Here is a 14,547-nt window from a genome sequence, read left to right as displayed (position 1 = left end):
ATTTATGGCAACAATGAGCCTTGCATTCTAAGTCGTGGTTAAAATGTGTTGAGTACCCACCCCACCCCCATAGGCCTACATAATATTACATACCGGTACCTTATAATATTTATATAGCACGGCTATTCAGCATCGAAGTGGTTACGTAATTCTCTTGGTTACCGGATCACGCTACTTTGGTATGCCTTCGAGTGCCATATACTTTATGTGGTGATCATTTCGATCGTGGTTCATTACTCTAGCGCGTGATCCCGTTGACATAGTAACATTACGTAACTTCGATACTGAATAGCTATAGCCTACATTTAGAAAGTAGGTCCTATAGCGCTAAATTATGACAAATAGGCCTACACAAACCCGAACGCAAGTCTGAAGGGTGTAATGAAAATGCCAACCCGCGATGGGGGGGTCATTCAAAATTCACCTGGAGATAGGAGGGACAGAAAATTAAAATCCCCTCTAATAACACGCGAATTTTTCTAGGTTTGGACAGTGGATTTTCCCGAGGACCTCGTCCTAGGTAAATAAACAAACAAACAAACAGACAAAATGGTTTTCATAATCATGGAATCCATAGCCCCTATAAATTGAAATTGCAGGCTATCACGGGAGCAAATTTCCACAATTCACCTCATTTACCAGAATTGGGGATTTGGGCTACCAAATCGCTGGTCAGGCAATCCTGGTTTTCAATGAAAAAGGGACCTGGTTGACAACAATTGAAATATCGATTATTTCTGCTGGTTGTTCTCGAGATAAAGTACTGAGTTTGACATTTTCGGAGCATGAAGGGAAAAAGGGTAAAATAAAAACGGAAATTCTGACAAAACTATAATATATAGACCCACACGATGTGCTTTACAGAGGTGGGAAATATCTTTCTTTAGCAAACTATATTGGTTTGAGACGCTAAAAAATGAATTCCGTAAAAAGCTCACGGGCGAACTAAAGGCCTATAAAAATCAAAAATATCACACTAAAAGACAAAATATGATGCTTGAATTTTAACACCAGGATTTTTAAAAAAATGTATATCCAAGCACTATGTCTTTAACTGACATTACTGAAGAAAAAAAATATATTGCTTTATATTTGACCGAGAAAATAAATTTCATAGCAAAAGGTGTATCTCTGAATTGTGCTGATTTTAACATGTATCGATCGACTTTTAGCGCGACTATGCATTTCTAAAGAATTGGTAGTCCCGCGTCCTAACTGAAAAAGAGGCAGTTTGAAAAGTTGCACCTTATAGTCCATAGGAGTCAATTCTCGCTATTCACAATAAAGGGCGCCGCCAGCGGATTTTGCGATGTAATCGTGATGTATCATGGGAAAAGGTCGACATCAAGTCCGCGCAATACGAATATTACCATGCTATTACATAGGAACACGTGACAATATTTTTTAGTTTGTCAAAATAAAGGTGTTACACGCGAATCGATACTCAATAATACTTAATAATGTGCTTTGAAATGTGCACAATTAATTTTTTCTCTATCGATTTGCGTGTAAATACCGTTATATTGACAAACTCAAAAATATTGTCACGTGTTCCTATGTAATAGCATGGTAATATTCGTATTGCGCGGACTTGGATGTCGACCTTTTCCCATGATACATCACGATTACATCGCAAACCGCTGGCGGCGTCCTTATTGTGAATAGCGAGAATTTTCAAACAATACAGTATGTCAGGTCTGTTCATGTGTTTTAATGGAAATAAAACTGAAAGTCTAGATGTTCAGTAGGGAATGTGTCCTCCTACATTGTTAACAAGTGCATTACAACGTCGGCGCATGCTGTTTATTAAAGTCCGGATCCGTTGCTGGTTTCAGCCAAATTCAGTTTTGACATGTCCTGACGAACAGACGTGACACGTCCACGAGGTGCTGTCGGCTGAATTTTCACTTCTCCTGTCACCTGAAATTTTGTTCTCAATTTTCGAATCGCATTCGACGAGCAATTTCTTTCACTGGTACATTTTCATCCAGCAAACCTATTGGTCGACCGCGAAGGAAATCGGGCAACGTGGCATTTTAAAAATTACTTTTCACATGTGATGAACTACTGGCGATGTTTGGTCTATTCTCACCGCAGTACATATCCCACCCAATTCAGCCATTTATCATTAAAGAGAAAGGAATTAAAAGAAGAAAAAGTTTTCTTTAACAAACACATGATTATTCCTGGCCTACTGTCTTGTTTTAGAGTTGCCTCCTATGGACTCAGATGCAACTTTTAACACTGTTAAAAACGGTCTCTTTTGTTTACATAATGAACCATTGTGACCAAACGCAATGACGTGTGACGCTATAATTTGGACCATATGTGTAAAACAAATAAGGCTACCCATACCATTTTACACATTTGCATTTCGTCAAAAAAAAATTTCGAGTTATTTTAGAAAGTATTTAGTTGTGAAACCCTATATTAAGAAACCTCTAAACCCTTTTGCTTTAGTGGCAATTTTCTACAAATTAACTCTCTTAAGATTTAATTTATTCTGGAATAAATCGACCGGCTTGGTTTTTTTTGTGCCCAGACCTATTAATACAGTATGAGCAAAAAAATGCAATAAGGCAAAGATTCAATATTTCATTAAAACCAAAACTGTTGAAATTTGAAAAGATGAAAAAATAACTTTTCCATTGTTTACAGTTGCTATAAATGCTACACTTACTTGTGTGAAAACATGAAGAGAATCGCATCTACCGTGTTATTTTTATGAGTCTTTTACTGCGATACGCAATTTAAAATGTTTATCTACAGTGCGCAATAAAGACACCAAATCTGAAACCGACTTTAAATTAAATCATGGTTGACTTTTACCCTTTTTCGATTCATTTTGGTTCAACAAACCTTATAACATAACTTAAGTCCTTCATACCTTTATACACGACTCCAATTCTTTGCCCAATGTCCAACTTACTGAATATTTTGCAATTCACTCCATGCGATTTGCACACATTTCCCTTCAACGGATGAAAACTCCGCCCAAAAATGTGCATGTTTCTTTGCTCAGTTATTTAAAAATTTTGAGAATAAATAGCTTTAAAGTAAATGTAAGTTTGAAAATAAAAAATGATGTGTTTTCTTGGTGAGCAAATCACCCGGGAAAATCACCCAATAGGCCTTTATTACATCGTGGAACGAAATAATTAGAATCATAATCCTTAGCAATCCGTAGTTCTTAGAGGAGTATATCCATTACTTTACTAAATTACATGTAGTTTTTCTTTATTTGTTTGTTTTTAGCCCCCACCGTATCCGGGTATTCAAGTTGGCGTTCATGAACAGAGGCAGGCGACGATAACAACTTCAGGATACCCAAACACATATGGACACCCGTCGGTTCGACAGCCTGTAAGTACATGTATCATTCATGTATTCTAGAAGGTCCGTAAATACGAGGGTCGTTCATGAAGTTCTACCTACATCATCACATCTCTGTTTAATATCGTATGGGATGAATTGGCTGTCAATCAAGCACTGGACTTCGAAGACCTCGAAAACGAAGACCTCGAAAACGAAGACCTCGAAAATGAAGACTCCGAAAACGAAGACCCGAAAACGAAGTTTATTAGTGATGCCTAGCCTGAAAGGGTTAATTTTAAGGCCCTTTCAGTGATCCCAGCGAAAGTGCGAAAAAACTAAAACTGTTTATAAATTGTCTACAGGTGAAGGATTAGTCATTAAAATTGTCATTGGGTATTTTTGAAATGAAACAAACTGGCAAAAACTGAGGAAAACAGCAGTATTGACAAAGTTGAGGCCCCATTCAAATACGTGTAGTTAAATTATATACTGTCAGTATATAAATTACAGATTCATATAAATTGTATTATTTTGTCTTAAACACACAGATTTCGACTGAACCACTAACAGGCTATGTTAGCACATCTATGAAAATGCAAATGGTATCAAAATCTGAAATGAAAAGTGATGAAAATAAGTGAAAACCTAATAATTCTACCTGATAATTTATGTTTTTCTTTAGCCACCTGCTTACCCAGGAATCCCTGATCATAATATGCAACAACCAGGAATGCCTTCATCTCAGGTAATAACGGCTAGCGCTCAATCCGATAAAACGGAAACGGTATTACAAATCGTGGGTCATTCAGTAAGTTCTGCCTCAACTCTTATAACTTTAGTTTTGTGAGTTGTAACTTCTTAAAAAGTAGCTTGTTTATACATTGGAATGTCACATACAAATGAGGGTTAATGAAGCAGAACATTTTGAATGACCCCCGTACTTTAACATTCATGACATTAGTCACGTATTCGCTTTACAAGTGTTTCATGAAAGCCAAATTTAGAAACAACTAGGGTGAGATAGTCTTATGGTACAAGTAGGCTCAATTATTATTCATCACTGTCTTACTGTTGTCTTGATGGTGTTGAAGTTTGAGGCTTCATTTGATTTCAGATAGGATTGATAATAAATATAGAGGTCAATGAACCTTGTAGGCTGTAAACAAGTGTGGCTTCTCTTCTGGTGTCACACCTTTTACTCATCCTGTAGTAATAGGGTATACAAGAAACTAAACAAATTATAATGATGTATAGCGGTAAATGTAAATAGAAAGCAAAATAACTTCCACACTACTCAACTCCCTGACCCCCGGAATCAAGGGGGCGCCACAACATCTCCTTGTTTGACGTAATCTACACCTGTGACGTCATCGGAGTTGTCTTAACATCACTAGCAACAACAAATCTTCAGAGCAGTAAACAGCCGCTGACGAGGCCAATTGAGGACGTGAAAGCGCTCCGTTAAGTGTGCAACATTTAAGTCTAATAGATGTTGAATAGCAAACTGAAATACTAGTATATAAATAATTACCTAACAAAGTCCTGATTCCAAATAAGAAACTATTTTGATTTTTCTTTTGCAGTATCAGTACGGCGACTACGGTAACGCACATCGCCCTGCAACTGTGGGTATAGCCACAGACCCTGGGGTTTGTAGTATAGCAGAGCGTCAACACCCACCGTCCAATCAAATGTTTCTCTCCTGTGCTGTACTGTGGTTCTGTTTCTTCCCTCTAGGACTCGCAGCTCTATGTTTTAGCTGTATGGTAGGTATTTTTGCATCAATTCGGTCGATTCACAATACGATGCGCCTCCAGCGGTAGCTGAGGAAAGGCTAAAATACGCAGTGCATCATGGGAATGTGTCGACATCCAAAGCCCGCGTAATACGAATACAACACAAGAACATGTCATTATGTGTTTAGATGTCAATATTATTATGTTACACGCGAATGTTCACTAAACAGCACTTTATAATAATTGTACATATAGTAGATCCATTTTCGATCTATTGATCACCCGGAATCCTTCGTGGAGCTGTTTTCAGCATTATCATTACCACACTCGCATAAAAATCCAATAGTGGCTAGGGAGGTGATGTCAACTCTGGCGGTCAAAAATTGGACAGGCAAGAGCAACCGTTGGCGGCGCATTGTATTGTGAATCGCGAGAATTAAATTTTCGGAGGTTCAGACAGATCAAAAATAAATGTCGGTACGCACGAAGGAAACTGTCACGTACGATCTGAAGAGAGTGACGTCATACTTTTGAAAACATAAGTCTTGATATGAATACTCAATAGGCTATGATGCTGGTGGCAGCGTCATTTTGCTGATATTAATTATTATGAGGTCCGCTACTTTTCATGTAAGTCTTTATCGCTAGGCTCCTCTCCAATGGCAGCGTCATTTTTCTGTTTCAAATAGTAAGATTAACTCTGTGCAATACACAGGTGCGTTTGCGCTGTTCCCACCTTCTTGTATTGCGCTGGTATAGGAGTTGCAAGGGCCTGGACAGATTCTGCCCAGTTCTGACCGTGTGGACGCACTTGAGATGTCAGACCCTAAAAAAGTATGCTCTTCTGTTGAGATCCAACAAACTAAGGATCTCGCCAAACTTCAACGGTTACAAAATTGGGCTGTTAAACTTATTTATCTCGCAGGATCATGCCCAGCGTATATGGAACAGTTACATTGGCTGCCAATTCATGAACGAATTTTATTTAAGTGTAATGAATAACATTGCTATTGTTTCTCCATAACTTATTTAATACCCACCTTCCTTCAATCACAGATATTGGTTCAAATATCTGTGCTTCAATCCTCTGCTGTCAGATCTTTTTACTTCACTGCTCCTAAGTTATGGAACAAACTCCCAACAGCTCTTCGTTCTGCAACATCTCCTCATATAGGGCCTATTTGTTCCCCCATTGACTTAATCTGCTCTTGTTCTTCGCTCTGTATTGTATTATTTTTGTTCAATATCATCACACCCGCTGTCAATCCAAAACTGGAGGAAAACGAGTTTTGACAAACCCCTGTGGTACACATTATTATTACACAGTCACTAAATTCTTTAAGAAGTTCACAGATATCTAATTGATATCTAATTTTATTACATCTGTTATTCTTCGACAGGTCCACGACCGTTACTCACAAGGTGACTACGAAGGGGCTGTTTCGGCATCTCACCGCGCAAAAGTCTTGGGTATCATTGGATTTCTCATTGGTCTTGGCCTTTGGACATGTATACTGATTTTGCTGTTTGTCCCTTTTTAGCGTGTGTAAAAGGTGTTTCCGGTTACTGTTAATAAAAAATTGATTATTTTCATTGTACTATTTTGTTAGGCAGATAAAAGATGGAAGGGCTGTTCAAACTCTTTAATTTTGTTAACACAATAATTCGCCGGGATAGTGCAATACAGTCATAATTATGTACATTTTGGTCTTTTTACATGAGCAGCTTGTTTGTTTACACAGGCTTTTATGTATTAGATAAATAGGGTAATAAACAGGCAATAATTGCCAGAAATAATGGGCGAAGGGTCGCAACCAACTAACATTGAACACTGAACACTGAAAAAAAAATTGTCAGTATGACTAACTTTACGTTAGTCCAGATGATGCCCATTTTGACTGACTTGCAACTTTCATGCTGCAAAGATATAAAAATAACTAGTGGCAAATGGTGGTCATAGACCACAAACCTAGCTGGGGCGTGTGGGGGTTGTGGAGGTATCTGACCCCTGCAAAATGTTCCAAAAATGTTCTCCTGGTCATAAGGTTTGTTGTTACCGAGTTTGAGTCCCACATTCCTTACAGATGTCCAGCCAGAAAATGCAATTTTAAGATTTGAACCCAGATGACCTTTGACCTGACCCCTGCAAAATGTTCCAAAAATGTCCCCCTGGTCATTAAGTTTGTTGTCACCAAGTTTGAGCCCTGTATCCCTTACAGATGTACATTTCTAAGATTTGACCTCTGCATGACCTTTGACCTGACCCCTGCAAAATGTTCCCCTGGTCATGAGATTTGTTGTCACAGAGTTTGAACCCCATACCCCTTACAGATATCCCAAAAATGAAATTAGAAGATTTGACCCCAGATAACCTTTGACCTGGCCCCTGCAAAGTGTTCCAAAATGTTCCCCTGATCATTAAGTTTGTTGTCACCAAGTCTGAGCCCCATACCCCTTACAGATGTCCAGGAAATTCATTTCTAAAATTTGACCTCTGCATGACATTTGACCTGACCCATGCAAATTGTTCCCCTGGTCATGAGATTTGTTGTCACCGAGTTTGAGCCCCATACCCCTTACAGATGTCCAGATAATGCAATTGTAAGATTTTACCCCCTTAATGACCTTTGGCCCCAATTTTGTATGCAAGTTATAGGCGTGTGGTATAGCCGATGCATATATGCAAATGACATCATTGTACTATATAATATGTGGCAGAAGATGCATTTTGAAAATATTTGGTTAAATACCGGAAATGCCCCTTTAATGACCTTTGCCCCCAATTCTGTTTAGACACTATGGGCACTGGATATAGCCAATACATATGTGCAAGTTACGTAATTGTAGGGTGTAACATGCAGGAGTAGAAGCATTTTGAAATTTATTGCCAGAAAGAAGAAGAAAGAACTAGTGGCAAATGGTGGTCATAGACCACAAACCTAGCTGGGGCATGTTGGTGTTGTGGAGGTATCTGACCCCTACAAATGGGGTTTGTTTTCACCAAGTTTGAGTCCCGTACTCCTAACAGATGTCCAAAAAATTCAATTCTAAGATTTGACCCCAGATGACCTTTGACCTGACCTATGCATGATGTTCCATAATGTTCCCCTGGTCTTGAGGTTTGTTGTCACCATGTTTAAGCCCCGTACCTCTTACAGATATCCAGAAAATGAAATTCTACGATTTGACCCCAGATGACCTTTGACATGACCCTTGCACAGTGTTCCAAAATGTTCCCCAGGTCAGTAAGTTTGTTGTTGTGGAGTTTGAGCCCCGTACTCCTAACAGATGTCCAGAAAATGCATTTAGAAAATTTGACCTCTACATGACCTTTGACCTGACCCCTGTAAAATGTTCCCCTGGTCATGAGATTTGTTGTCACTGAGTTTGAGCCCCATACCCCTTGCAGATATCCAGAAAATGAAGTTATAAAGATTTTACCCCAGATAACCTTTGACCTGACCCCTGCAAAGTGTTCCAACATGTTCCCCTGATCATTAAGTTTGTTGTCACCAAGTTTGAGCCCGTACCCCTTACAGATGTCCAGGAAATGCGTTTCTAAAATTTGACCTCTGCATGACCTTTGACCTGACCCCGCAAAATGTTCCCTTGGTCATGAGATTTATTGTATTGAGTTTGAGCCCCATACCCCTTACAGATGTCCAGATAATGCAATTGTAAGATTTTACCCCCTTAATGACCTTTGACCCGAATTCTGTGTGCAAGGTATGGGCACTGGGTAAAGCCGATGCACATGTGTAAGTGACGACATTGTGCTATGTAATATGTGGCAGAAGAAGCATTTTGAAGATATTTGGTTATATACCGAAAATGCCCTTTAATGACATTTGATCCCAATTCTGTTTGCACCCTATGGGCACTGGATATAGCCGATACATGTGTGCAAGTTACGTAATTGTAGGGTGTAATATGTAGGAGGAGAAGCATTTTGAAGTTTGGTGCCAGAAGAAGAAAGAAAGAAGAATCGGAGAGCATTACAGTACCTAGCTGGGGGTGTAAACCCCCCAGCTAGGTAAAGAACGGATAGCAAAACAGTACCTAGCTAGGTAATTCTCTTCAAATATGCGAAAAGCAATTGTAACATCAGACCTCATTTTTTGTCATTACGAAATATTATCTAAAACATGTGCAAGAAAGTTATTACACTTATTGCGTTCATGTATGTTCGGCAAATTGTTGAGTCAAGAATTGTTGTGTCAAGAATTAGCTGCAAGTTCCCTTTGAACCGCTGCAATATTTGCAGCAAAACGGTCAGTTCTTGGACATCCGCTTCGTGCTTAACATCTATTCATCATGATTCATCACACTTCCGAAGTTGTGAAGGTTGTTCGTATGTAGAGTTATAGTAGGTTTTGGCGGGACTCTTACGTTCTGGAAACAAGTCCGAAATTGACGCTGCACTAGAAGCTTTCTGTTCTTAAATTCCATAAAAGTCCTCTCTTGTGTTGTGATTTGCCTTATCTTGACACCTTGCAAACCTATTAGAAATAAGCCATGCAGTCACAAAATACATGAAGGCCTATTTAAAATTCAAAAATTGCACCAGGTGCAAACTTTGTAATTGTGTATTTTTTAAACAAATTGTTGGTCAATGACAGGAGTAAAGTTCGAGTACATGACAAGTAAATGGGGAAGTAGTGGACAATTGCTGTAAAATCGATTGTATTTCGTTCATGCATGTATAACAATTATCACTTTTCAAAGACAAGCCAAACGTGTTTACCAATTACATGTATGCCTAACGCCCTTATGTATGCCTTACTCTAAGCAATGGAATGAATTCTCGCGTTTCACAATACGATGCGCCGCCAGCGGTTGCTTTTGGCAGTCAAATTTTCGACTCCAGAGTCGACATCGCCGTTCTAGTAGCTGCTATTGAATTTTCACGCGAGTGTGATAAATTAAATATTAAAAGCTCCACAAAGGATTCCCTGTGATCAATAGATAGAAAATGGATCTACTATAGTTGTAAATTGTTGTTTTAGTGTGCATTCGCATGTAACATCATTATCATGACATTTAAACCCACAATGATGCATACATATTGTATTTGTATTACGCGTGCTTTGGATGTCGACTCATTTTCCCATGATGCACTGCGTATTTTGGCCTCGACCCAGCGACCGCTGGAGGCGCATCGTATTGTGAAACGCGAGAATTACGTGTGGACAAAGTGATTTTTGACCCTCGGACGTAAAACTAGCACCATTTTGTTGATTTGGCTTCTTTTGCTTTCATTTCTTCATCACATACTTTTAGAAAGATATACATTTAGAATATGTAACAATATCGTGAATAGCTGTTTTATAATTCGAGCAATCACCCTCTGAAATTGGGTAAAGTTGTACCACACTGTATGGTGTGCTAATCAGTGGAAAGCACGACACCAGTTCCCTTGTTTGAGAACTCTTTGTGTACAAATCAAAAGGGCATGCAATGGAGCAAACTGCGACTTTTGAATTTGCCTCTTCCTTGGGTTGTGGGATCATCGTGTTTTTATTTCTTCAACGATTTCAACGTGGGGGTCTTAAATGCGAGCTAAAAGATGCCGCTATTGGCTGTTTGTTCCAATTATGACATATTTGTCTTTGTTTAGGATATACAGGGGTAAAAATAATTGGTACCTTTTTTGCGCACTGTAGTCCAATATATGCATATTAGTCCATAGTAATTTAGTATGACACCCCTCGACCATAAACCCAGTTTATATCATTACTACCAATGAGTGAAACAGTACACTGCAAAAATTGTGTCTTACCTGAGGACACTATTTTAAGACGCGACTTTGAAGCCACTTTTTAGCCATGTCCTTATACAAGTCATGTCTTGCATGGAGACATGGCTTGTGGAAAGACAGGACTTTGAGCTATGTCCTTATCTAAGACATGACTAGCTACAAGACATCAACAAAATATGTTGCTAGCCTTAAGTCATGTCTTAATTATAGGATCAGAATGGGGCATGTCTTACTTCATGTCCTAATTAAAGACGCATTATTGAATAAGTGACTTCTAACAAGTCACTAATGCTTCGAGTCGTGTCTTATCGCAATTTCCTATGTCTCTAAACTAGACATGACTCACATGCATAAAGTCATACCTATTTAAACCACAAGATATGTGGTTATGATATGTGACTTGCACAAAGACGCTAAATTAAGACATGTCTTCCGAAGACATTTCTCCATGCTAGACACAATTTTTGCAGTGTACACATAACATACAGCAAAATGTTGACTTTTCCAGTCAATCCTAATCAGTAGATACATGTAAACATATTAAGGGCATGGCTTTTGAACTTTGGACCTGCTTGATGAATAAGTCTGATACAATATCATTGTCATATCTCTATTTATTTATTTATTGTTTTATATAATTATAACAGATGGGTTTGTTTAATTGTCATAATTGCTGCCATTGATAAACCAATTAACGTGTAATTCAAATTTACATACATTGCTGAATCATAATTCATAATCAGTATGACGAAGTAGAATTTTTATTATTATTAAATTAATATTATTATTATTATTGCTATTATTATTATTATTATTAGTGTTATTATTAGTGTTATTATTTAATAGTGTTACTATTATTATTATTATCATTATTGTCAAAACCTCAAGTGTCTCCTTACAATTTTTTTTCAAATTTTATGTCTCTGCCATTATACTAGCCTCATTAGAATGAGCAATGACCAATTCTCTTTAAATTGCAAATCTTGTGCAAAAAGTTTCTATTTTCGCCTGGTTTGTCAAGTAAGTAAGTAAAGTTGTCATACGGTTGTAAATTCAAAGAACTATAACTTTGCTAAAGAGAATTGATGTGGAATTTGAGAATTATTTTAAGATTTTGATGACTTTTGGTTCTGAAAACCGTGGAGGGTATGTTTTTTGTTTTTTTGTGTTTGTTTTGTTTGTTTTGTGTTTTGTGTTGTTGTTTGTATGTTTGTTTTTGTTTGTTTGTTTTTTGTTCTATTTTTTATTTAATTTTTTGTTTTATTTTTTTGTTTTATTTTTTTATAGGTGCCATTCCCATCCGGGATTCCCATGCACCTCATCGTGGATCCACCGCTCATACTGATCAAAAGCAACATTTTTGCAGACGGCCTATAGAATAATTTTAAAGCTTTTTAAACTTTTTACAAAGTAGGTCATTATATATGTTACTAAATCATAGTACATGAATACAAGTACATGTGGGTCTACCTGAAACCTGAAGCTTGCTGGGTTATCATGGTTAGGAAAACGCATATCTAGAAACACTGTCCATATCGTTCGTCTGTTGTCTGTGTGTATAGGGTATTGCCCTTTGGAATCATCAGCTGATCATATATGTATTTGCAGAGGGTGAACACGTACAAACACTGATACATTCGGCCAAATCCAATATATCTTCAGCAACAAACAAAATGGCAAAGAAGACTGACGGTAAGCTAATTTATACTTTTAAATAACAAGCTTTTAATCACCTGTATAGTTGGCGAATTTTGGTGCTAAACCCTTCCATGCAAAATGCTGAACGTTTGTTTTTACAGTCGCAATCTGTAGGCCTATTATATTTACCCCATTGTTCCTATTTATATTTGCGTAGCACCAGTCAAAGATATAGAAAAATGATACGGATAAATTTCTTTTTTCAATTCAACAATCATTTTTGAGCAACAAGCTTAAGTTGTCTTTTATATCATGTATTGTATACCACCATTAAAACCAAAAAAAATCTAAACCAGAAGAGAGTGAACATGGTGTAGAAGCTCGAGGCAAATCGTGTCATATCGTGACCTCTTAACATGACGCTCTGCATGTATCTGGATCGCGACCACGAACAGATGTTCAAGTTGCTATCTCCCTATAGCACTTCATTGTTTTTGTAACCATCGTGATCATGATAGAAAAAATCAGATCTTGTTTAACACGCGAAGGAATTTATTTTAGAATACCCTACCATTTGGATGTTATCAGTCAAGTAGTGTAGACCGTTCTTAAAAAGTCCCCATATTTTAAAAACCATTCGGAATGTATTGTTATACATATACGGTATATGCTATAGGCCCAGGGTAGGCTACATGGTTGAAAACATTTACATCATAGACCCTGGAAGTACTCAGGTAAACACATGCACTATAAATAGTCTCCGAAAAGTGCAACCATAAACAGCGCATGTTCTCCTTAAAGGAGTATTTCGTGATCCACTTTTTCAGTAGATATCAACGAAGAAAAGCGCATTCAATATTTCAGTTGATTCCGATTTTGCGTTTGCGAGTTATGCATGATTATGTGTATTACACTGCTCCATAGACAATGTGTTCACCAGAACGAAATTCAAATTTGGCGATATTTTTGCAAAACGAATTAATCTGCAAGAAATTTTTTGTACATAAACATTATGTTGCTGGAGAATTCCAGTGGTATAAAAAACTTTTTTTTTTGAGAAAAGTGGGTGGATGAGGATGTGGATCACGAAATGCCCTAAAGATTTTAATTTGACGCAAAATTTTCTTTATATTAGTAGGCCCCTACCACTGTAGTAAACCAGTCAGCTTACAACTACTTTTCATTTATTTGGTATTGTCATTGGTGAGATATATGTCATTATGTCAATATAAAATGCGTTTTGTACTATAGCCCAATAATGTATTATTGCTTATTAAAACATTACATTGCTGGAGCTCATGAGAATAAACTTAAAATAGAGAAAAATTACAATAATTGACAAAAGACATCACATCACACCAACGACACTAACGAATTGGATAAACGGAAACTATCGGAAAACTGAATACTAGTATTTTAGCTTTACGATTCCGTGATATTATGAATAACAATTACGCCTACTAAATTTGAATCCGGGAGTTGAATCTACCATTTTTGTTGCCCCATTTTTGTGGAGACATGCTATATGGTGGAATAGGACATATTCAGTGTTGAATCACTTCAGATATTACCTTCAAGCACATAACATTTCCTGATTAAAGGAACGGCACAGAAAATATTCACCTGAGTTATATCATTCGTGTGATGAGATTTGAATTCTTATCAGTTATCATTTTCTGGAAGTGTTAATCGTTAATGCTTTACATGCTATGCTTGAACACAAAATGTTGCCAGATACAATACTAGGTTTGCTTGTACTCATTGGAATGAATTGTTCAATATGGTAATTTCTTTAAACAAGGGTATATACCAAAATCATGAAAATGAGACTTGATACTTCAGACAGAGCTATTCCAGTTGAAATCCATACACCCCCTGTGGAAGACATGACCTTAATCTCCCACACAGGGCGTGTGAATTTCAAATACTAAATATAGACCTACTATGTCTATCTACACACTTGCCCCTGTGTAAGATTAAGATCATGTCTTCCATAAGGGTGTATGGATTTCAAATGATGATGTCACATTTACCTGATTGAGTTTGAATATGGGGCCCTCCTCGGTGGGGAGGCACTCCCATATATTGGTACACGTCATG

This window comes from Amphiura filiformis, chromosome 12 (assembly GCF_039555335.1).
Source record: "Amphiura filiformis chromosome 12, Afil_fr2py, whole genome shotgun sequence".
Classification (NCBI taxonomy): Eukaryota; Metazoa; Echinodermata; class Ophiuroidea; order Amphilepidida; family Amphiuridae; genus Amphiura; species Amphiura filiformis.
This window is presented reverse-complemented; position numbering follows the sequence as displayed.